The sequence below is a fragment of the Rhinatrema bivittatum genome, chromosome 4 (assembly GCF_901001135.1).
Source record: "Rhinatrema bivittatum chromosome 4, aRhiBiv1.1, whole genome shotgun sequence".
NCBI lineage: Eukaryota > Metazoa > Chordata > Amphibia > Gymnophiona > Rhinatrematidae > Rhinatrema > Rhinatrema bivittatum.
This window is the reverse complement of record NC_042618.1, coordinates 430,936,615-430,958,867: the sequence shown is the minus strand read 5'-3', so window position 1 is coordinate 430,958,867 and position 22,253 is coordinate 430,936,615.

The window sequence follows — 22,253 nt, the reverse complement described above, 5'->3', positions numbered from 1 at the left end:
TCTGTGCTAAGTTCCCTGGACCCCACACATCAAGAATACTCCAGGGCAGTTTCCCACTGGGTTAACTCACCCTACTCCTGCATTTCTCCTTTTTTGAGACACAAGGTAGTTCCCCTGGGAGGAAATACCCACTCCTTGCCACGCTGGTATTCCTCTGCTCTGGTTTTACCCTGAAGGGAGACTGCCTCTACTCCACCTCTTCTCGGCCTTGGACCTTTCCCTGTGGGGAGGGGGGGGGGGGGGGGGCGCGGGGACTCCCTTGCAGGTTTCCCGGGCTTCCCAGTCTGCAGGCTGGGTACTCCAGTGTGGTTACAGCCGTGGAAGTCCCTAATCCCACCCTATACTGGGAAGGGCAGGGGAGAAAAGGGAAATAACCTGCCAAAATATACTGCTTGCGCTCTAGAATCTGCCAATAAGAGAGTCCCGAATTATAACGGCAACATGGACAAATACACCTCCACATTAGGAAAGCAAGAATTAGTGAAACTCTATCAAACTTTAAGGAGATTCTAGTCTCTGAATTCTGCAGGGGCAACTCTTTCCCAAACCACCTGCTGTATCTTTGAAACAATCTTGAAATAGTTGTAAACCTGAAAAGGAAACACAGGCTATAGGTTTTATGAGCCCAACTGAGGAGGCTGGCATCCCTCTTTCTTTCAGGTCAACTTCACCATCTGTGTGACCAACTTGGAAGAGCCCACATAAAAGATGGAAGGGAATTCCACCCTCCCCCAATCACTTTATATACCCTCTCTTGGGGGGGTGTTACAACAATTCCTAACATTCACCAAATATTTGTATTTATTTGAGGTAGAAGATGATAATCCAGTAGTTAATGAAGCAAATATTTGCAGAAGAAAAAAAACAGATTTGTGTACCGGCATGTTTCAGTCCTTAAGGATGGCAGTTTTGAAACTCCGTGGGCCGGTGCCGCAGCGATTCTATACCCTGCATTTATTGCAGGTCTGTCTGAAGTGTACAGGGTAAAGAAAATGTGAGTGTACTCTGTCCTGGCCCTGCCTCTTTCCCCCATGGCAATCCCTTTGAAAATTGCACCTAAATAGATAAGAAAAGATAGTTCACACCTTCAGCCCCACTCAAGCAAGGTATGACTCGACGCCATTTTCAGTGTAATCAGAAAGAAATCCTTACTCTTCGGACACAAGGGTGAGGGGCTCCTCTGATGCTTTAATGATTTCTCTGAGCTCCATGCTAGTCTTCTGCAATGAAAGCAAAATATTCCACCTGTGTCCTACCCATGACGTTAAGTCCATAAGGGTATTTCTATTGGGCGGGGGAGGGGTGGGCCGGGACTGCGTCATTGAATGCTGTCCCAAAGACTCGCGCACCAGCAGCTGGCCAGTGCGTACAACTTACTTCAGCCTGAGGACCTGAAGTAAGTTTAAAAACAAAAAAAAAAAGATAGGTAGGGTTTAGGGGGTGGGGTGGAGAGGGGAAGAGGGAGGGAGTTTAAGTAGGGGGATAGGGAAGTTCCATGCGCACTTTTACAAAATTCAGCCCCCCTGCACCCGCCACACATGTGAAACTTGTGTAATAAATCAGATTGACAGACTAAAGAATAACAAATCACTGGGTCTGGATGGTATTCACCCTAGAGTTCTGAACGAACTCAAACATGAAACTGCAGATCTGTTTCTGGTGATCTGCAACCTATCATTTAAAATAGCCACAGTACCTGACTATTGGAGGGGAGCTAATGTTATGCCAATTTTTAAAAAGGGCTCCAGGGGTCATCCAAGAAACTACAGACTAGTGAGCTTGTTGGGGTGCCAGGCAAAATGGTAGAAGCTATCCTTAAAAACAAAATTACTGACCATATAGATAGACAAGGTTTAATAGAGCAGAATCAACATGGTTTTTGCTATGGGAAGTCTTGCCTTACCTATTTACTAGATTTTTTTGAAGGTGTAAATAAACATGCAGATAAAGGTGAACCAGTAGATATAGTATATTTGGATTTTCAGAAAGTATATGACAAATTTTCTCATGAAAGACTCCTCAGGAAAGTGAGAAGCCATAGGATAGGAGGCAGTGTTCTGTTGTGGATTGGTGATTGGATACAAAACAGGAAACAGAGGGTAAGACTAAATGGTCAGTTTTCCAAATGGCGTGCCTAAAAGGTCTGTACTGGGACTTGTGCTATTTAGTATATTCATAAATGATCTGGAAACGGGAACAGCGTATGAGGAGATCAATTTCGCAAATAACCCAAAATTGTTTGCACCATTACTTTTTATTTATTTATTGATTTTCTAAACTTTCATTTGGGGGAGCCAACAATGGTTCACATAATTACAATAATATAAAGTAATAAAGTAAAACATAAAATTAAATAATGAATTATTAGTAAATATAAATAAATTAAAATCAAGGCAAGCAATAAAACTAAATAAAATTTGGACTTAATTATGTTAGTAATACAAACAGGTAGCAATAAAATCAAAATACAGTAAAACATAAACAATATAAATAAGAGATAGAAAGAGACAGTTGATAAAGTGGGTAACTGTAAGATGGTTCTCAATTCAATGTTATATTGGATCCTGATAAGCATTATTGAATAGCCATGTCTTTAGGTCTTTTCTGAAAGACTTTAGGTCAGACTGAGCCGTAGTTCAGCTGGAAGGGAGTTCCATATTTTAGGACCTGCGAGCCACAGGGCTCTAGCTCTTACCTGACTATCAGGCCGATACAGTAAAAGTTGCAGGAGAGCACTTTCCTGTGTGCGTGATTTAGTATTTAAATGAGGGCCCGCGGTAAAAAGAGGCGCTAGGGACACTAGCGCGTCCCTAGTGCCTCTTTTTTGGCAGGAGCGGCAGCTGTCAACGAGTTTGACAGCCGACGCTCAATTTTGCCGTTGTCGGTTCTCACACCCGCTGACAGCCACGGGCTCGGAAACCGGATGCCGGCAAAATTGAGCGTCCGGTTTTCAACCCGCGAGCCACGGGCTGATTTTAAATTATTTTTTACTTTTGGGACCTCCGACTTAATATCGCCATGATATTAAGTCGGAGGGTGTACAGAAAAACAGTTTTTACTGCTTTTCTGTACACTTTCCCGGTGCCGGCAGAAATTAATGCCTACCTGTGGGTAGGCGCTAATTTTTGAAAGTAAAATGTGCGGCTTGGCTGCACATTTTACTTACTGAATCGCGTGGGAATAACTAATAGGGCCATCAACATGCATTTGTATGTTGCGGGCGCTATTAGTTTTGGAGGGGTTGGCCGCGCGTTTTCGATGCGCTATTACCCCTTACTGAATAAGGGGTAAAGCTAGCGCGTCGAAAACGCACGTCCAAACGCGGGTTAACAGTGCGCTCCGCCGTTGAACTGAAGGGATAGTCAGTAAGCCTTTATTCGCGGATCTTAGATTACGTTGTGGGACATGGAGGCGAATAGCGGCATTTAGCCATTAAAACAGCAGCAGATTGTGAAGAACTTCAGAAGGACCTTGTGAGACTAGGAGACTGGGCATCTAAATGGCAGATGCAGTTTAATGTGGACAGATGGAAAGTAATGCATGTATGAAAAATGAATCCTAACTATGCTGGTTCTGTGTTAGGAATCAGCACCCAGGAAAACTGAGACCTTTTGAACAATACCTTGAAATCTTTGGCTCAGTGTGTGGTGGTGGTCAAAAAGGCAAACAGAATGTTAGGAATTATTTAGAAAGGGATAGAGAACAAAACAGAGAATATCCTAATGCCTTTGTATAGATCCATGGTGCAACTGCAGCTTGAGTATTGAGTGCAGTTCTGGTCTACCCATCTTAAAAAAGACATAGCAGACATAGAGAAGGTACAGAGAAGATTGACAAAAATGATAAAGGGGATGGAAAAGCTCCCTTATGGAGAAAGGCTAAACAGATTAGGATTCTTTAGCTTAGGCTGGGGCAATTTGGAAAATGACGCCAACCCGGCCAGGTGCGAGGTTGCCCCCCCCGGCCCCGATACAGGAGCTGAGAATTAATGTGAAAGTTCGAGGGGTGGTGGTGCGGGAGGGGGGATCAGGGGGTGACTGAAGGAGGGAGCCTGGGCCTGGGACCTTGTTTTGTGATTTTTACCTTTCAGGGTGGGGAGTGGTTTTGGGAAGGGGAGGCCAAGACTATGATTTGGACTTGGGGAGGGGGTCTGGGGTCTGCATTTTATGGATAACCTGGGGGGAGGCCGGGGCCATTGCCTCACAGGCTCATTTTTTCTATTTGTACAGTTTGAGGAGAGTTGGGGCCGCCTCGAGTTTGGGCCCCAGGTTGAGCCAGGGGCCAGCACAGACCTCCTGCTCAACCTCCCTTCTTTGCTGTGATATTTTTTTTGGGGCCAGTGGCCCTTTAAATCAATGGGGGTCCCTTGAGGTTAGGGCTGCCATCGCATTAATGGGCTGCTAGGCGTGTTCTTTTGCCCCATGTTTTTTGGCTGCAAGACAAAGGAATGTATCATTGAGCCATGATGTTTTTTGGGGGAGTGTCCCCATCGCAGTGTCACCCCTCTCCCTCACGACAGTGGGATTCTTCCTGCAGTAAAACATTGTGGCTTAATGCATCTAGGAGTTAGATTGTAAGCCCTCTGGGGATAGGGAAATGCCTACAGTACCTGAATGTAATTTTTGAAAAGCAGAATATAAAAAATTAGGACTAAGGGACACACTCCATGAAACTAGCGACCAGCAAATTGAAAACAAATCATAGCAAGTATTTTTTACTCATTGCACAATCAATGTATGGAATCTGGTGCCAGAGGAAATGGTCACGGCAAAGGTTTGGAAAAGCCCATAAACAGTAGCCATCACTTATCGCTGAGATTGAAATAGATCAACTATTGGGGATCTGCCGGATACTTGTGACCTGGTCTAGCTGCTGTCAGAGTCAGGATGCTGGGCTCAATGAAATTGATCTGACCCAGAATTGTACTTCTTATGTTCTTTTGTAGGCTCTATATCAATGTGCCCATCCCCTGAGCTCTCCAGTCCTAAAGGTGACAGACCGTGTATTCTTGCACCCATCCCCTGAGCCCTCCAGCTCTAGAGGTGACTGGTTCTGTATTCCTGAGTGCTTCAGACCTAGCTCTGCATTTCTGTGCCCATCCCCTGAGCCCGCCAGTCCTAGAAGCGTTGGGCTCTGTATCCCTGCACCCATCCTGTGAACCCTCCAGTCCTGGAGGCATCGGGCTCTGCATCCTTGCACCCATCCCCTGAGCTCTCCAGCCCTAGAGGTGACAGGCTCTATATCCCTGAGTGCTTCAGTCCTAGCTCTGCATTTCTATACCTATCACCTGTATTTCTGTGCCCATCCCCTGAGCCCTCCAGTCCTAGAAGCGTCAGGCTCTGCATCCTTGCACCCATCCCCTGAGCCCTCCAGTCCTGGAGATGAGAGGTTCCTTTTCCCTTTGCTACTATCTTGAATGATTTGGTTGATGTTACATTCCAGTACAGAATTTTAAAGTAAAATATTTCTTACATTTTTTATTCCATCTTCACAAGAAAAGAACTAGAAATTGGCTTGCCTGCCCTGGAACATACGGCTGCTATATCCCACTGATGTTTGCTTCAGATGTGAAGGACAAAGTAACTTTTGCAAAGCATTCAGAATTGGAACCTTTTGTAAATGCATTTCAAACACTCCATGAGAAAAGAAATGATTCAGAGCCATTCTATAGAATGTGAGTTTCTGAACATGAAGATGAATGGAGTCACATGACCAAACAGCATCTATGCCAGCATCAGGAAGATGTGAGAGAGGCTCACCCTATCTTTTCCATTTATTCACATTAGAGCAGGGGAGCTTTGAAGGGAGAAGATGGCAAATGGCAAGCTTTTTGTCATATAATAAAGATAACTGCTCCTCCAGGAGAATTTGAGATCTGCAGTAGAGTACTTCCTTCTTCCAGTCTAAAAATGGGTGTTACAAATATTACTGTGGTTTGCCCTCTCTAGTTTCTCCTTATAATGCTGGTAGAGATGTATTATGGAGTTATAACCCTGACCCTTTATTACAATTGCCCAAATGAAGGATCATGCAATATTTGTGCTATTTGTCTGTCTTGAACAGATTGTAAGCTCCATGGAACAGGGATCATGTGTATTGGTACATTACTGTCTACGACTTGTATCGATATAGAAATTAGGGATGTGCATTCATTTCAATTAATTGTTTTCTTCTCTGATGGGGCCCAACATTGTTTTTTGTTTTGGTTTTCTCTCCATTTTTTTATTTGCTTTTAAATTTTTCACTTGTTTGTTTTTATTTTAAATAAATGAAAAGAAACAAAACCAAAGAAACAAAACAAGAAACAAACAAAAAGCAAAATGAAACAAAACAAACGAGCTGATACAGTAAAGTCTGCGGGAGAGCTCTCCTGGCGCACCAGCCACTCGCTGGTGCGCTGGTGCGCCAGGAGAGGCGCCAAAAAGGAGGCGCTAGGGACACTAGCGCGTCCCTAGCGCCTCCTTTTTGACAGGAGCGGCGGCTGTCAGCGGGTTTGACAGCCGACGCTCAATTTTGCCGGCGTCGGTTCTCGAGCCCGCTGACAGCCACGGGCTCGGAAACCGGACGCCAGCAAAATTGAGCGTCCGGTTTTCGGCCCGACAACCGCAGGCCGAATTCAAATTTTTTTTTTTAACTTTTTTTATTCTTCGGGACCTCCGACTCAATATCGCTATGATATTAAGTCGGAGGGTGCACAGAAAAGCAGTTTTTACTGCTTTTCTGTGCACTTTCCCGGTGCCAGAAGAAATTTCTGAAAGTAAAATGTGCGGCTTGGCTGCACATTTTACTTTCTGTATCCCGCGTGCATACCTAATAGGGCCATCAACATGCATTTGCATTTTGAGGGCGCTATTAGGTGCCGCGGGTTGGATGCGCGTTTTCCTCCCCTTACTGAATAAGGGGTAAGGGAAAACGCGCGTCCAATAGCAGGCTAACAGTGCGCTGCCGCGTGTAACCCTTTGAAAATCTACCCCTTAATGTTTAATGTTTTTGTTTTTTGTTGAGTTCATTTACCAAACTCAAAAAAATATTTAAATTCCCTTCCCCAAAAACACAAAATAAATTGAAATGCACCTCCCACCTCCCACCTTCCTCTGACCCCTCTCCCACTCCAAGGCAAATCTTGGGGCCCGGCCAAGGCCTCCCCAGGCTCCTGTGACTCTCCTCCTCCGGACCCGGGCCTACCTAGCTGGGTTTAGCTAGGGCCAGACTGGGGACCTCTCTAGCACCCACTTCCTCCTTCCATGGAGTTTGGCAGGTGGTGTTGGCGTTGGAAAGGGCAAGAGTGATGCTCGTTCATCCCTGCCCTGTCTTGTTCTCTCTAAAAATAGCAGCTCTGTCATTTTGGCGCCGCACAGCTGTGGCTATTAAGACCATTAAAGTATTTTATTCCTAATGCTGATTTTAGGTTAGCAATGCAAACACACGTGCTGTCTACATTAGACTACTCTAATTCACGGTAAAGGTCTCCCAGAAGTACTGCTCTGGGTTTTGCAGATTGCTGAGACTGCTGTAGCGAGGATGATTGCCAATGCAGGCCTTCGAGATAATATTTCGCTGAAACTCATGGAGCTGCACTGGTTACTTTTATTACAGCGAGACGGTTTTGGATTACTAACACACATTCATAAAATTGTTTACGGTTTGGAAAATTTGTAACGGCCGGTCTAAAACTTTGGTTCAGCGAATATCGCCCCACACGCTTCGCTCCTCTGAGCAAAATCTTCTGGTAATTCTTGCCCTTCGTAATTCCAGGTTGCAAGAAACATGTTCTAGTGCTCTTTCTTTTATTGGACCTATGATCTGGGATAAGTTGCCACATGCTATTAGACAAGAAACTGATTGCTTGTGATTTAGAAAACTGTTCAAGGCCTATTTATCTGTGCAGAGAGAGATAATTTAGATGAACGGTTGTGCTAAGGGAGGAATCAGCTGGAGTTTTTAACATGTATGTGCTTTTTATGTGCTTTGTTGTTTTTAAGACCGTGAATGTTTGGTTGTGATCTGCGCCGATCGATTTATTTTGGAAACCACAGACTGTAAGAGATGTAAATACATTTTTAAAGGGAGCAAGCCAAGGCAGGGGGGCGAGTGGTCACCATGCCCACCCGTTCCAACGACGCTGCCACTGCTGGACCTCCACAGAAGGAGTAAGGGAGCCCCCGGTAATTTTTGGAAGGGGCAGGAGCGAGGTTGAAGGGGCCTGGCTAAGCCTACCCGGGTTGGCCCAGGTCCCAAGGGATTTCTGACAGCAGAAGGAGGGTCGAGGTACTCGGAGATCACAAACAGTGGCCTGGCCTGGGCTCTAAGGCTTGTCAGAAAGGAGGTCTTTCCCCTCCCCCCCTGAAAATACTCCAAACTTTTCAGGTATTTTTGTGAGAGGCATTTGGAACAAACCGTGTAAAATGAACGCACGATTTATTTTGCCCTGTGTGGAGCACACTACCCCCAGAGCTCCGATCCGCTGCTCTGATGCAGAGCTGCCGTCTGTCTGAGCTGTAGCTGAAGACCTAGTTTCCTGCAGCGGCTGCTGTAGCTGGGCTACTGGATATGCACTTTAAGTCTTGCTGCTTGCACTGGAGTATGGTGCATCATTCCCATGTCCTATTTTATTTTCAATTGGCATCTCAGCTGTAAACTTGTCTTTCTCTCTGCCCATTTTGGGAGTATATATATATATATATTTTGTGGCACTTTGATTGTCACAGTCCTCGGGCTGTAGGTTAAATCAGCATCACTGAAGCCCAGTGGCAGAATCAAATACAAGCTTCAGTTTAGGGTATCTTAAAGATAAATTCAACATTGTAATATTCATAACTTATTGTAATACTGTAAGTGGTTTAAATTGTTGGAAGGAATATTTTTGTTTTTATTAAAAATTGCACACATGAGATCCCAGCAGATCATTACAATACTATGAATCCTGTCAATAAGACATGAAGGAGTAGATATGTTTGGTAAGTTACTGTGAGAGCCTTACTAAAATTTTTGCACAGAAAAATCCCAGCTGATACTGTAGCATGTATGAAGTTAATGATGGAAATGATTGTGACTGTGTAAGGTGCAATAATTATTTATCATGCAGTAGTCAAACCAGCCAGATGGTGGCGCCATCGTCTGCAGCAGATTCCCAGGATGCGCTGAAGGCTGAATTTTCCTCAGGGATGGAGTTGGAGGATGAAGAGGTAGAAGCTGAGGGATGTGACCTCGAAATCTTTGGCTTGCTCTTTAGTGAACTCCAGCAGGAGGAGGAGGAGGAGGAAGATGGTACAGGAAGTTGTGCTGAGGAAGAAACCCTTCAGCCTGAGCTGCCCATTCCTCCCACTATCTCTGGCAACCCAGGCAGCTGCCTTATGGTCCCTCTAGGAACATGACATCATTATAGGATAATCACAAATGAGGGGTACTGACAAGTGAGCTCAGATGATTGAAAAAGCAAATTAAGCATCTATGCAAAGACACCTGCCAGATAAATCAAAATACTACTGTGCTGCATTCTACCTTCCCTTAAATATCTGACTGCCTAAAGACTACAGGCAGCCAGATATTTGATGTGTGATAGAAGGAATATAATGAGGCAGGGCATTGAGATCCTATACCCATTAACAGGGCCATCGTTGGGGAGGAGAGGGGGGAAAATAGGGTACCTGTCCTGGGCCATGCACTATGGAGTGCCCTGGGCTATTGTGATAGCCCCTTCCCCAACACTGTAATTTTCTGACAGCTTGGAGGTGAAACTACACATTTTAGTATGCTGCTGTGGATCATTCACTCTGAGCTGCATACCCTCCTAAGTACAGCCTTGCCTACTAAAGACCCCTCTTATATCCTCAACTGAGTTTACATGGACCATTTACACACTTAGGAGCAGCCTAAGCCGCTGAAACGCCCAAGCCAGAGATGGTTTGTAATAGGCCCTGTGTGCATGCTTTGCTGCAGATACATTTGCACATGATAATGGCGCCCCATTCCCACAGCCAGCCTGACTTTCAAAGGGAAACCTCGTGGGCTGTCTCAGAATTGCCCCAAATATAAATTTCATTTGTATGACCTTTGCCACTATTTGTTTCTATGTTTTGTAATGCCAGAACATTATTGTGGAAGATCTTAAGTTGTCTGCTTGTTTTTTGGGAGTAGTGAGGGTAGGGTGGGTAGATTTAATCTCACAAGTCAGATGCCCAGTTTTAACCATCTAAACTTAGCCAATTACTGTGTACAATTCTGGTCGCTGTATCTCAAAAAAGATATAGTTGCGATGGAGAAGGTACAGGAAAAGGCAACCAAAATGATAAAGGAGATAGAACAGCTCCCCTATGAGGAAAGGCTGAAGAGGTTAGGGCTGTTCAGCTTGGAGAAGAGACAACTGAGAGGGGATATGATAGAGGTCTTTCAAATCATGAGAGGTCTAGAATGGGTAAATATGAATCGGTTATTTACTCTTTCGGATAATAGAAGGACTAGGGGGCATTCCATGAAGTTAGCAAGTAGCACATTTAAAACTAATTGGAGAAAATTCTTTTTCACTCAACGCACAATTAAGCTCTGGAATTTGTTGCCAGAGGATGTGGTTAGTGCAGTTAGTGTAGCTGGGTTTAAAAAAAAGTTTGGATAAGTTATTGGAGAAGTCCATTAACTGCTATTAATCAAGTTTACTTAGGGAATAGCCACTGCTATTACTGGCATCAGTAGCATGGGATCTTCTTAGTGTTTGGATAATTGCCAGGTTCTTGTGGCCTGGTTTGGCCTCTGTTGGAAACAGGATGCTGGGCTTGATGGTCCCTTGGTCTGACCCAGTATGGCATGTTTCTTATGTTTTTAAAATGAGCACTAAGCAGATAACTCATAACCCTGCCTTGGGGGTGTCCCTGGAGCTGTACATTTTGAAACCAGCTATCCTTACATGCATTACGCATAGAAGGGATACATTTAGCCAGGCAGAGAGGGAAATGTTCAAACACAATGGGAGATGCATCAAGCTGCAGTAGAGCTCTAAAGTGCGTTAAACATTGGCTGCCCAGATTCCCTCACCTATTACAATGAGCTTCTTTGCATGTGACTTTCATGCATGAATAATGCAAATGCATGCAAATCAGCTCATTACTAGGTAATTTCATGTTAATATTTTATCGCTGCTCTCTGAGAAAGTGGTCAACTGATAAAATAACACCACCACCTGGGGAATCATTAAATGTAACGCAGAAGGCCTGGGACCCTAACGAGGTCTTGAGGCTCCCGCGTTACATTTAAAGGGCCATGCAAATGAACAAAAATGGGCCGCAGCAAAAAGATTAAAAGGTAAAATTTAAAAGCTAGATGTGCACCAAAATTGAGAAATGTGCACGCATCTAGCACATGCGAATGTCCACCTGATTTTATAAGCCATCCACATGCGCGCACAAGTACTGATGTGCGAATTTCTCGCTTTGGGGAAAAAAAGGGGCAAAATGTGGGCGGGAAATGGGCATTCTGGGGCGGGGCTAAGAGATACGTGTGCATGCAGCTATGTGTCTAGGCATGCGACCAGGTATATTTAGGGGCAAATTTACTTCTGCTATGATGAAGGTGTACGTCTTTATAAAACAATTTCCATGCAACTATGAAGTGTTTGAGGGGGTCTGGGTTAACTGGGGGGAGTGCAGGCTAAAGAACCAGGAGGGGTTTGGAGGACCTAAGCTCTAGACTGGACAAACTGGGAAACTGGTCATGGCTTGGATGCGCATCTGTCATAAAACTCCCTCACTTGTGCGCCCCAAAGCAGACTTACTCAGCTGTGCGTGCACGAGCTTAAAATTAGAGGCACACAAACGTGCAACATAACATGCGTGCATATGTGCGAGCAGGATATGAAATTGCTACGTATCTGGCCGCATGCCCATATACCCGTGTACATGTGCACCTGTTTGAAAGTTACCATCCCTGTGTAGCGAGGCTCAAGGCTGAACCTTGTTCACTCAGGGCCACCACTCGAGGCAGTCCCAACACCAAAAAAATATAAAAAGAAAATTAATAAAGTCTTCACGCAGCGGTGACCGCCCTCCCCCTCAACCCTGTCTTCAATAAAGTCAATGTCCTCCCACTCCCCTTTCCATTGAAATAATGACCGTCACGGTCCCCCCAATAATTGTGCACAGTCGTTTGGGGTATAGTGTCTCCCCCCCCATACCATGACTTCCCCCCATCCTGCAAATGAAACATAGAAAGATGGCAGAAAAGGACCAAATGATCCACCCAGTCTGACCAGCAAGATTATGCCACTATCTGCTGCAAGGAGGGGTTACCCCCATGCTTATCAGTTTACCAGACTGTAAAATTCAGGGCTCTCAGATGCTGTTTGAATCCAATGTACCTTAACCATTGCCATGAAAGCAGAGAGTAATGTTGGCGTTGCATCAAAAGTATCAGGCTTAATGATTATGGGTAGTAAGCACCACATCAGTTTGTTCCCCAAACTGTAAAAGTTCAGGGCTCTTGTTGGTTGCTGTCTGAATCCAATTCCCCTTTTCTCACTGCCATTGAAGCAGAGAGCAATAATGGAGTTGCATTAACAGTACCAAGGATTAATTAGTAAGGGTAACAACTGCCACACCAGCAAGTTACCCCCTCTTATCCTCATGCACTCTTTTCTGTATTTACAACCTCTAGCCTTTAGGGATCCACAGTGTTTCATTAAAACCTTTCAGATATCTGAAGGACTGTATCATATATCCCATGCACCTCCTTTCTTCCAGGGTGTACATATTCATATCCTTAAGCTTTTTCTCATAAGTCTTCCAATGCTCTTCTTTGGACTACCTCTGTCCTGACTTTATCCTTTATGAGATACGGGCACCAGTATTGAACGCAGTACTCCAAGTGGGGTCTCACCAAGGACCTGTACAAGGCATTATCATCTCCTTTTTCTTACTGGTTATTCCTCTCTCTATGCAGCCCAGCATTCTTCTAGCTTTAGCTACCATCTTGTCACATTGCTTCGCCATCTTCAGATTATCAGATACACCAAGGTCCCTCTCCCAGTCTGTGTGCATTAGTCTTTGACCGCCCATCACATAAAGCTCTTTTGGACTGTCGCACCCCAGATGCATGACTCTGCACTTCTTGGCATTGAACTGCAGCTGCCAAATCTTCGACCACTCTTCAAGTTTTTCTTAAATCACTTTTCATTCTCTCTACTCCTTCAGATGAGTCCACTTTGTTGCAGATCTTAGTATCATCTGCAAATAGACAATCTTTACCTTCTATCTCTTCTGCCAGCTTGCTCACAAAAATATTGAACAGAATCGGTCCCAAAACCGATCCCTGTGGCACTCCACTTAACACTGTTCTTTCTTCAGAGTAGGTTCCATTTACCATTACAGTCTGTCTCCTGTCAATCAACCAGTTTGCAATCCACACTATTACCTTGGCACCCACGCCTAAGCTTCTAATTTTTTCATGGGTCTCCTCTGTGGGACAGTATCAAAAGCTTTACTAAAATCCAAGTAAATCACATCAAGCGCTCTTCCCTGATCCAATTCTCTAGTCAACCAATCAAAAAAATTAATCAGATTTGTCTGACAGGACCTTCTTCAGGTCAAGCAGCATGGATCATTCACTATCCTTTCCTTCAGCAAAGTCTCCATTAATTTTCCCACCAACGAGGTGAGGCTAACCAGCCTGTAGTTTCCAGCCTCCTCTCTGCTCCCTCTCTTGTGAAGCAAGACCACTACTGCTGCTCCCCAGTCTTGCGGCACGGCACCACTCCCGTTTCCAGGGAACTATTGAACAGGTCCTTCAGCGGACCCACCAGCACATCTCTGAGCTCCCTCAGTATCCTGGGATGAACCTCATCAAGCCCCATGGCTTTGTCCACTTTCAGTTTTCCTAGCTCTTCCCATACATTCTGTTCTGTGAATGGAGTTTCATCTACTCCACCCTCATCCAGTCTTGTTAACTAGTGACAGTCCTTCTCCAGGGTCTTCTTAGTGAACACCAAACTGAAGTATTGTTTAATATTTCGGGCCATTTCTTCGTCTCTCTCCACACCAGATATTCTTTCCCTGTGTTCCTCTTTTTGGATCCTTTATATTTCTTGAATCCTGTACTTTTTGCTTTTATTTTATCAGCCACCTCCTTTGAGAACCATATCAGTTTCTTATTTCTCTTACTTTTGTTTACTTTTCTAACATATAGATTTGTTGCCTTTGTAATTGCTCATTTTAGTTTGGCCCACTGTTGTTCCACCTCTCTCATTTTCTCCCAGTCTTCTAGTTCTACTTCTAGGTATGTCCCTATTTCGACAAAGTCTGTATTTTTGAAATGCAAAGCTCGGTCTTCGTGTGACTTCTCTGTATCCTATTTGCGATATCAAACTGTACCGTTTGATGATCACTGGTGCTGAGATGGGCACTCACCCGGACATTAGAAACATTCTCCCTGTTAGTGAGCACTAAGTTGAGTATAACGCCCTCCCTCATGGGTTTCATTACCATTTGTTTGAACAGAGGCCCTTGCAGGGCATCCACTATCTCTTTGCTTCTGGCAGATTCTGCAGAAGGGATTCTCTAGCCTATGTCCGGCAGATTAAAATCGCTAATAATCAACATTTCTCCCTTCTTTCCCACCTTTTGGATGTCTTCGACCAGATCTCTGTCTAGTTCTTTCGTTTGAGTTGGAAACCTGTAAACCACTCCAGTAAAAATGGATGCACCATCATCTTTTTTTAAGACAGCCCATAATGCTTCTTCTCTACCCCACATTCCTTATAGTTCAGTTGCTTGGATATTGTTTTTTGACATAAAGAAATAGTCCTCCCCCTTTTCTGTCCTCTCTATCCTTCCTTAACAAGTTATAGCCCGGTATGGCCATATCCCAATCATGAGAATCTTTGAACCAGGCCTCTGTGACAGCAACAATGTCAAAGTCCACCTCCCCCATTAGGACCTACAGGTCTGGGATTTTATTGCCCAAACTATGAGCATTTGTAGTCCTAGCTTTCCAATTTTTCTCCCTAGATTTGTTGCACTTCTTAGACACCTTTTCTGCTTTTTTGAGCTTATTGATTTTGTTATTTTCTCCTCCCACTTCTTGTATTGCTTGGGGGTGACATGTCAATTTAATTAGCCATATCCTGCCACCCCCATTCTTTAGTTTAAATGTCTGATAATATATGATCTGAATTTCTCACTTAAGCATCCTCCTTCCTGCTACAGATAATGTAGTCCATCCTTACCATATAGCCTTTTACTGCTCCATACATGACACCAGCCTCCGGTATATCCAAAACCACTTTCTGTACACCAGATTTTGAGCCAGGAATTGAAATTATCTATATGGCATAGCTTCTCATTTCCCTTTCCATGAACAGGTAATACTTCCGAAAAGGCAATAGTCTTTGCAGTAGGTCTTATCATCTTTCCTAGATTTTGGAAATCTTTTTGTACTTCATGGATTGGATACCATTTCTATTGAGGTCATTGGTCCCCAAATGGATGATAACACTGATATCAAAGTTCCTACTTTCTTCTTCAATAACGCAGACTATCTGGTTTGCATTTATACTAGCTGAGGATCCTGGGAGGCATTTAACTTTGTGTCACCATCAAAATGTGCTCTCAGATTGGTTCTCTGAGTCTCCCAGTAGAAAGCAGTTTTCCTTTTATGACATTTGATTTTGTTGAAGGGCTTCTGGGTGCATTGGGTGACTTCACCTTTAGAAAATGTATCAATAGTGCATTAAGGTTCTGTTGCAATCCCCAACCCTGAATCTCCAAGCATCCCAAACCCTCTCCTGTATCCCTCAAATCTTAAAAAACCTCAAACTTGATCCCTCAATAGGGCCTGGGGTGCCTTCTAGCCCCAGGCCTGGTCAGCACCATTTTCCAAAATGGCGCCAACCTGACCTTGCTCTAGTCACATGACTGGGGCAAGGTCTGGGGATCCCAACGAGTGTAACTAGTGGGGGGGGGGGGGGGCAATGACAGCCATTATTTCAATGTAAAAGGGGTGTGGGAGTACATTGACTTTATTGAAGACAAGGTTTAGGGGTGGGGGGATCATCATTTTGTGGGGACTTTAAGTAGTGGCCCCAGATTGAACAGGGGGTCAGTCTTGAACTCTGCTACACTTACAGGCCGATACAGTACAGTGCGCTCCGGCACACTGTTAACTCGCGTTTGGACACACGTTTTCGACGCGCTAGCTTTACCCCTTATTCAGTAAGGGGTAATAGCATGTCGAAAACGCGCGTCCCCAAAGGTAGGCGTCCCCAAATTAGGCGTTAATTTCTGCCGGCACTGGGAAACTGCTTTTCTGTGCACCCTCCGACTTAATATCATGGCGATATTAAGTTGGAGGTCCCAAAAGTAAAAAATAATAAAAAATAAAAAATAAAAAAATTTAAAATCGGCTCGCGGGTTGAAAACCAGACGCTCAATTTTGCCGGCGTCCGGTTTCCAAACCCGTGGCTGTCAGCGGGTTTGAGATCCAATGCCAGCAAAATTGAGCGTCGGCTGTCAAACCCGCTGACAGCTGCTGCTCCTGTCAAAAAAGAGGCGCTAGGGATGCACTAGTGTCCCTAGCCCCTCTTTTTACCGCGGGCCCTCATTTGCATGCGGGCCGATACTAAATCACGCGCACAGGAGAGCTCCCGCGACTTTTACTGTATCAGCCCGTTAGTCTTTTTGCTGTGGCACTTTTATTTTGGGCAGAGGCCCTTTAAGGTGATGGCAGCCCTTTGAAGTTGGGGCAGCCATTGTGCCTAAAGGGCTGCTAGCCGCGTTGTTATATCCAGCGGTGTTTTGCTGCAAGAAATTACAATGTGTCATACAGCCTCAATATTTTTTCAGGGGAGGGGCCCACTATCATGGCAGCCTCCCATGATAATGGGAACCCTCTCATGAAAAACTATAGTGGCTTAATGCATCTAGGTGACAGTGGCTTAGCTGGCTAACCTGTAAAATTAACTGGTTTAAAGCTTTTGAAATTGGCCTCGAAGTGAGTCAAACCACTTAAAAAAAAAAAAGCTTAAAAATAAAAAAATTGACAAAGCAGTTCTTGGAATGGCTGTTGATTTGTATGTATCCCAAAGTGATTAAGGAAGGGGTGAATCATCAAAGCCATTTATGCACAAGGATAATTTTATAACAACCTGCCTAAGGCTGAAGTTTGTGTGTACAAGGTACAAGTGCACTTTAGCCCGAACTTTCACAGTAGACTTGTGTGCAAGTCCTCTTTCAAAATAGCAGGTGTAGGAGGATTCTTGCACAGCATACGTGCACACATTTATACCTGCTCATGTACGCATGCATTTACACTCATGCTTTCATACGTGCATACATTTATATCTGCTCGTGTACATGTACATTTACATGCATGCTTTTATATGTACACACTCGCCTGCTTCTGCATGTGGGTATTTGCACTCATGCTTTTGTATGCACACACATTTATGCTTGGTCATGAATGTATGTATTTACACGTATGCTTTCATATGCACATACACGCCTGCTTGTATACATGTACAGTTACACTCATGCTTTCCTACGTACACACATTTATGTCTGCTCATCAGCGGCAGATTCACGATGAAGACCGGCCCGGGGATTTGCCGCCCAGGCTGGCCCAGAAGATACCACTTGGTCTGCCGAGTGCGGCTCTTTCACGGCCGCGCTCGGCAGACCATGTGCTAGTGCGACCGGCCCACCGGGGGATGCCCGATCCCCCGATAGGCCAATCGGCCCCTGCTGCTCATGTACACTTACATTTACATGCATGCTTTTATATGCACATACATGCCTGCTTGGCACATGGAGGAAAAAACAAAGGAATAGATGCCAGATGTCCTTTGACGTATTTATTATAGTGGAGACGTGTTTTAAAAAATGCCCGACTCAGCCGAGTTTCGCCACTCCTTTTTGTTGCTTGTGCACATGGGCATTTACTTTCATGGTTTCATATGCACCACATTTATGCCTGCTCACGTATGTATGTATTTACACACATGCTTTCATACACACACACATGCCTGCTTGTATATACAAATTTACACCTGCTTATGTACATGCACATTTACAAACGCGCTTTCAAAAATCATTTCCCCATCCCAACTTCACCCTTGAAATGCCTCTGTACGTGCAAAAGTACACTGTGAAATTGCATACATGTGCATTTTATGCACATAAATGCTTTAAAAAATCTGGTCTATAAAACTTTAAGCAGGCAAATTACTATTCTAAAATAGCCTGGTGCTCAGTGTGTGCATAACTCGATTTTGCACATACTTTTATGTGCACTGGGGAAAGGTGTTCTCCTGGATGGAGTTGAAACTTAAAAAAGTATGTGCACATGTTCACCAACACATGTTATGCACTCAGTAGAGCAGAAGTACCTTTGTGTGGGCGAGTTTGTGGTGCGTACCAGGGCAGTTAAGTGGGAATTTTCAATGCACGAAAGTTTGCTTGGAAAATGTGGGGTAAAATCTGAATGAATAAGTTATGTGCCAACTACCCCAGCATGCATAGTTATAAAATTACCCTCCCTTAAGCGCTCATGGATCTTTGAGTTTCTCTTCTTCTCCTCACCACCCCCCACCACAAAACTTTGCCCTTGAAACTGAACTCATTAAGTTGGAGTCATATTGTAGTAGTGAGGAAATGAGAGCCGTGTGTACAGGGTTGAGGGGAAAGAGGATGAGGAAGCAGGTCAGCCTGACAGAAGGGGAGGAAAGTGAAAAGAAAACTGAGATCAGTGATGTGCTATAACCCTAGGGATCAGATTGGGAAAAAAGTATCTGCCAAAATGCAGACTTTAGATCTGGGATCTGGAGTTTGCTTTCTAATGCCTGTATGGATAGTAAGCTGGGCTTCCCCTATCCATGCAGGAAAAAAAGATATTAAGCATGAGCTACTGCATATGTTCTCTCCCTTGTGATGTAAATGTGTACCAGTACGTGTCTATATACAGATATTTATATATATATCTATATGTCATGGAATGTGTCACTTGAATAATGTTTGTACGTGTTCCTGTTTCATGGGCTATGAATCACTCTTGAATGGTAGTCATTATTACTCATAATGTTGGTGACTTAGTTGTTCATCCAATACCCCCTGAAATGCCCTGAGATGTGCAGATCCTTGATGGATGTCTCATCTCTGTCTCTAACAGGTGTACCCTCATCCTATAGACACTGTGAATTTCAATTGTAAATACCCAAGTTGGTGAACTAATGAATTCAAGCTGTTTTAATGTAAAGAAATTGGCCGGCAAATCAAGGATCAAATGATGTTACAAAATTTAGCACCAGTGAAAATCTGACAGAAAAAGACCTGAGCAGCTGTATCTGACATAATTGATAAAGGCACAGCAAATTAACAAGCTAAGGCAAAATTAGTTATGAAGAAACCTCAATCTTCCAAGGTAAAAATGCTAATTTCACGCGAATGAAGCAATTACAGAGCGCTCTTGTTTTCTTTTTATCTGAGGTTCTCAGTGATTTGTGAGCATTTAATTTCCATACTTCATTATTTCGTATACTTATCTGCTGCTGAAAGAGGTTCCTGGCACACTGCATAACCATTTAACTCTTTGAGGGCTGAACAGCTCACAGAAGGTGCACTTAAATATATTTCTTTACATAAGTGACAAGAATTTCTGAATCAGAAATTTAAAATCCATGCATAGCCTCCCTTTTGGGATGCGCTAGTATAGAAATTCAGTTACATCCTTGGAGAGCTGCTGATTTTGATGGTGATGTGAAAACATCCCATGGACTCTGTGTTGCGGAGCGCGCCTGAGACTCAGAGACGTTTCCTGGCTCTGTGTAACTGGATAGGCACAAGATATAGTAGTAAGTAGGGCAGGGGGGGCTCGAGAGGGAGGTGAGCGCCCTCCACCCCAGACAAAGAACTTGTTTTCCCCCTCCCCAAATCTGACTTGACCTCATTCATTGCTTGCCCACCCTGAAATTCACTGCACCCCCTTCTGTGCACCCACGTTCAAACATTTCTGGAGTCGCTGCCGTGTGAGGGCTGTTTGAAATCTCAGCATGCATGAAATTCTGAACCTGTAACTTTGACTGATTGCAGGATATTGTAAAGGTGATTCTGTTTGATTGACTGTCCTAGTATCAGACAGGTTCATTTCTTCATCTTGTTTCTGTCCTCTTGTGACGGACACACTACAAACCTTAGCTCCCCATGTACTGACCCCTTGTCCTCACAAAATTTGCCCCTCGAATGTTCCATAATAAGATGCTTCAGGCTTGCACTCGGAGCATTCACAAGGGCTCCTAAGATCCTGTGTGTTAGATTTCACACTTCCAACTGATGTCCTGGCTGTGATAGCAGGACACCGGGACTGCACTTCACATGGCTTCCAGAAGCTCTGTTTTCACAGTATCTAGCACTTTCACCATCTCACCACTAACCCTTTGTAAAACTGGTTTTGTGAGATTACAGGAGAATGTGTTTGCTTGGGAAGGGTATTTATAATAAGACAAATTAATTTAAAGGACAGTTACACAGACAGTAAATATAATTACCTTTCTGCTAAGATTAAGGCAGATGGAATCTGCCCAAAAGTGTATTTTGCATTGTAAAGAGACTGCAGGTTCACCCTATACAAGGGAAGATAGTGATTTTTTAAATGTATGTTTATTTAAAATATTCATTACTCACCCCTCCAACAAGTTCAGGATAAGGTACAATAAAAACATACATAATTTGAATTTACAGTACTTGCAAAAACAAATGGAACATCATTTGTGTTGCAAAGAATACATCTCCAGAGTAGAAATATTATATATACAGAAATGTATTTAGCGGAGGAAACACATTGTTAACATGACTGACATATTAAGAAAATAAAAACCAAGAGTCTAGCTTACGGAAGCAAAATGCTTGATTAAATAAAAAGGCCTTAAGGAAATTTTTTTTAAAGTGCATTAGGGTCCTTTGTGTTGCGGATGTTGGAGGGTAAAGAGTTCCATAGAATGGAAGCAAAGATGGAAAAATGATCTCTCTTGTGTCTCTGTCAGATGTGAGCTTCGTAGAAGGAATATAGAGGAGAAACTGGCTAGGAGAACGAAACATGCAAGGTGGAGTATGGATTCTTAAAGTTGGACTGATCCATGGAGAAATTATATTATTGAGAAGATTGGGCATTAGGACTGTTGTTTATATTGTATTCAACAGTGGACTAGGAGCCCAGTGTAGGGTCATGAGGACGGGGGTGATATGTTCACAAACGTTGGACCCTGTTAGTAGGCAAGGCTGCTGTGTTTTGATTGAATAATTTGGAACTGAAGTATGCTGGGTGCTAATCCCAGTGTAAAGGGAATTGCAATAATCGAGACTCGTAAGCAGAAGTGAAAATCAGGTGGGTCAAGCAGAGGTTTTAGATGTTGTAACATTAAGGCCTAGATTCATCATTTTACTATAATTATAGCAAAATGATCGCCCGCAATAGGAAAAGGGGTCGTGGGCAGGCAAATGAGCAGCTGGCCGCATCGCAGTGTTCGGTAACACATGCAGCATTATGTTATCATATGCAGCAATATCAGCTATGCTAGTCAATTTTGTCCCCATAGCGCCCTGGGAAAAGCTGTAGCTATTTCCCTCGAATTGCGATAGTTTATTGCATACGATGCTGGCAGCCCCTAATCTCCATGAACCCCGCCCAAACTCCTTCCTGTTGAACAATACATTTTTTATTTGCATATGCAATTTGCAACAGGGCCATCACACGCGTTACGGCGTTATCACAAAATGATGAATGACCCACTTAATTTGGCTGCATACTTAATTTGGGATCTGTTATCACTCCCAGGTTCCTAACCTTCTGGGATATCAAAATAGTGGGCCCATCAAACTGAAAAGATAACAGTCTGAGAAATAATGCAGGAAGGCAGAACAAATGATAGTGATCGGTGTATCAAGGGATTCTTTATTGGTATTTGCCCGACTCTGGCTGAGTTTCGCTCTCGCAGGAGCTGCCTCAGGGGCTACAATGGTTACTTGTCTTATGTCACACTTTGATGTGACATCATCACAACATATTAATTGAGAATTCTTAGTAGTGCAGTCAGTGCTTTCAAAATGGAATACCAAAATTTGTGCGGTATATTTCTGTGTCACGTAGTTTCCTTTAACTACGTGACACAGAAATATACTAAGAATTCTCAATTAATATGTTGTGATGATTTCACATCAAAGTGTGACATCAGACAAGTAACCATTGTAGCCCCTGAGGCAGCTCCTGCGAGAGCGAAACTCGGC